Source organism: Anneissia japonica, unplaced genomic scaffold, assembly GCF_011630105.1.
Source record: "Anneissia japonica isolate Jap-2015-1 unplaced genomic scaffold, ASM1163010v1 scaffold287577_len299045_cov155, whole genome shotgun sequence".
Classification (NCBI taxonomy): domain Eukaryota; kingdom Metazoa; phylum Echinodermata; class Crinoidea; order Comatulida; family Comatulidae; genus Anneissia; species Anneissia japonica.
In genome coordinates, this window is record NW_022686369.1 from 106,280 (window position 1) to 110,556 (window position 4,277).

Sequence of the window (4,277 nt, forward strand, 5' to 3'; positions counted from 1 at the left end):
AATCATGCTGCAATGTCACGGGTTGTTATCAGCTAAGTTTTAACTACCCTGGAAAACAGATGCCTGGATGGACCCAATAATTCAGTTTAGGATGAAACTTCTTTTAGAATTTATGAAGCCATAAATGTAAACTTAGTACTCGCAGAAGTTGTATATAAAATTCTAATTAATGCTTTAATTGATTAAAGTCGTGAAAGGCCAAATAAAATAATTTGTTATTTTGACATCCGGGATTTGAAATTATCTGTTTGTATTTATACAACAACGAGCACCCTTCGGGAACAAAACAAAGTTCCCCCTTAATATAGGGGTGTCCCAAGGAGGGGTTAGTCTATTGTATTTTTTATTTACTCATATTGGTAAACACATGGGTTTGTTTTAAATAAAAGAAGTAAAAGAATCTGCTGTCCCCTTTGAATCCGCCTATGATACCGATGGGGAAGGCTGTAATCAATGTTAAATTGAATGTTTTTATTGCATGTGTAAATGATGAACGTCTCAGAACTGTTGGTAATCAAAAACATGGGGGGACATCATATCAATTGCCCCCCCCCCCACCTTTTCACAAATCTTCTATAATCAAAATCACACTTTACAAAGCGAATGGAAAGATAACAATTACGCATGACTGTCATGTTTTGTCTGTTCACTTTTCCAAGCAGCAAAAAAAAAAATCACCCGGAAAATTATAACTAGAATTTAGGCCTGAGAGTGCCATTTCCGGCCATCTAGAAGTGTCATAATCATACGTTTTCTTACCTCAACCCCAATGGTGGGGCTGAGTTGAGGTAATCAAAAAATGCTAACTAATGTTGTGTGTGCTTCCTATTTCCCTGTCATCGTAAATTCTCCTTCTCTTACTTTAGACGGTAGTATTTCCACTCATGTGTAGTCGCAATACTACTTGCACAAAAGTGAAATTCAAAAAGTGTAGAAAATTAAAGGAAAAACCTCTTGATTGCTTTTAAAAGTACTGCACATGCAAGAAGTAGACTAAAATTGATAACTGTTTTAAGTTTATCTTATCTGTTTTTCATGGTTCGAATACGTCACAAGCTAATGAGAAGATAATAAATCATTATTTTTTATGAATGTTAGTTTGCACGAAATATTATAAGCGGGCATAATTACCAGGATGATTTTAAACACTTTTTATGAAGTGTTTTCCCGTGGCAGATTCAAGGGGCCCAGTGTAGTCGCAATAATACTTGCACAAAAGTGAACTTACAAAAGAGGGAAGAAAAGGGAAAACCTCTTGCTTGATTTAAAAAATACTGCACATGCTAATCAGTAGATAATAAATCATTATTTTTATGAATGTTAGTTTGCACAAAATATATAAACGGGAATAATTATGATTGCCAGGATAATTTTAAAAACTTTTTATGACGAGTATTTCAGTGACAGATTCAAGGGGCCCAGTGGACAAAAATGAAAATTTAGTCTGAGAGTGCCATTTCCGGCCAACTAGAAGTGCCATAATCATAAATTTTCTCCACCTCAGCCCCCAACCATGGTGGGGCTCCATCTGTAAACGTCCCTACCCGGGCCAAGCTCTATTTCAAATTCCTGGATCTGCCACGTACTATTTTGAAAATGTAGTATGGAAATAAAAGTTGATTGCATTCCTTAAAATCAATTAGAAACAACTTATAAAAGACTATAGGCGCCAGAGCTTCCGGGGGCTTCGGCCACCAGCCCCAACCAAGCCTTGCTTTTTTTGCATTTCGTCCTCCAACGAACTTTCAACCATAGATCGACGCCCCTGATCAAAAAACATGATTTTATGATCGAATACCGGTAAGTCGTCAAATATCTGAGTCGTCGAGTCACAGTCAGGTTATAATAATTAAGTTTACGAACACCATTGAAAAAAATTAGTTTTCGATGATTTTCACAAGGCCTGTACAACTGTCAAGCGCAAGAATTATGGAATGGTAGCGTTATGGAGAGAATTTTTGCTTCAGATGAACTCATAAACAATTCAGTTTTCGACAGGGCCCGTACATAAAACTACCATTAGAGTAAAAAGCTAATAGGCCTTTAATGATTTACTTTTATTTTGTTTCTTGTGATATTTTTTCTTTCTCTCTGTTTCGATTTATTTTTATTTCTTGTCTAGTGATTTTAAGATTTTCGTTAGCATACGGTACTTGTAATTTTCGTGTCCGTTTGGACAGGACTTTACGAATTGACCAGATAATTGAACTCCATTCAAGCGCCCTCAATGTGGAATAGTTGGTTGGAGTCTGCAGACAGCAGAAATTAATCAAATTTAGGTCTGAGAGTGCCATTTCCAGCCATCTAGATGAGCGATAATACATTTTCCTACCTCAGCCCCGTGGAACCATTGTAGGGGGAGGCTCTAGACTGTGAAAGTCCCTTAGCTAGTCCCCTCTTTAGAATTCCTGTATACAGGGACGTCCGGGGGAAACTGTGTAACGGGGGAAGGGTAGGTGTGGGCCCCAGTTACGAGTGCGAAAAAGAAGAATTTTTTTTTTGAGTTGGGGTGGGGAGGGAGAGGGCCTGTCAATCTGGAGGGGACCCATGCCATTATTGAGGGCCCATGATAGTAATTATTATTTTTGAAAAAAAAAATGCTACCAGCAATTTTTATGGGCCCCCTGGTAAGCTTGGGTCCGAGGATCTTGCCCTCTTCCCCCTCTTGGTGGCACTGCTGGATATCCAGGCCTATACCGTGCGGTGGGTAGGTCTATTTTTTGTTTGTTAACGGAGTAAAAATAGGAAATGCAGTGGCGTAACTAGGTTGCGAGGGGCCCTGGTTCAAGAGTACAGCCGGGGCCCTTCGCGCATGAAAATTGACTATGTCAACTAGGCCTATAGATGTGTACCACCGATGGATTGGTTTTGGAGCAGAGGTCCTTCCGATTTTTATAATATTTTGACAATAAATCTTTGGATTTTTTAAATTTTTTATTTTTATATGTTCTCAGAGGCCATCTTTGAAGAGCCGGCTATTTGTTGGACTACCATAAGCATTTCTACTACTTATGACCAAACAAAAAAGCACATTGGCGATATATTGAACTGATAATATATTGAAATAATATATAGAAACAGACATTTCAAACGCAATTAAAGAAGACACAACAGAACGGAAAACTCAAATTGTAGTCACACACGAAATTTTACGACACTTGTAACTGGCGATATCCATGCTTATATAAAAATAGTAATCTTGATGTTCATAATTTCGATACCGGTACTAGGCTATTAACTTAGACTTGCATCACGTTATATGGCGAAATGTTCCATTATAAATAAATCATTAATGAAAGGTATGTTTCTAAACGGCTTTGCTCCTTCGGGGAGTCTAAAAAAACCATGCTAATTAGAAACCAGAATATACTTTCATTTGATGTACTGAATATTTCATTAAACATAGGCCTATAAAATATTTGGGTTTAGAGATAGATTCATAGCATTGGCCAAAACATTGCACCAATCTCTGCTTAGTGGTGCCACCAGCGGGGGATCCAGGGGGGAGGCTGCCCACCCCTCCCCCCGTCGGGGAGGAAAAAAATTATAGGCCTATGTATTTTCTACATTAGTAGGCTCTAAAATCGATTAAATACCGTAAGCCTTTTGAAATTCCTAAATTGTCAAAATTTTCGGGGGCTTCTCCCTCTGGACCGCTTTCGAAACCTTTTAATCGAAGCTCAACCACGCCCACTTTGCTTTCGTCGGGGAAATCTGACCCTTCGTCGCCCCCTCCCCGTCGGGGACCTCGGCCCCTCCGTCGGGCAAATCCTGGCGCCACCCCTGTCTCTGCTTATATAAGCACAATCGAACCATGTATCGATTATGCAATTTCGGTTTGGGGAAACACATCCGAGAAAAATATTGTAAAAATCGGACTGCAAAAACGTGCAGCAAGAATTACATAAACACAATTTTGATTACATTCGATGCTATATGCATGACATGCCCGACCCCCTTCTCGTTAAATAACGAAATTGAAAAGATTTTCGATATGGATATTCAAAAACTCAAAACTTTAAACGTTGTTGCACTAAGTACAGTAATTGCAACGTGCCACCACGCTTCACTGTGATTTACATCATAGTATTCGAGTGACAATTTTTTACAACAGGAATAGGGGCCTAGTTATGTTGAAGTGACTATTTTTAACAATTTTAAATTATTAATGTGTATTATTACATAAAAATAAATAGGCCTACTATATAAATCCAGATTTTTTATTTAGGCTAGCTATTACTTTAATAGATTTTTTAATAAGGGGGCGGGTCCAGGGG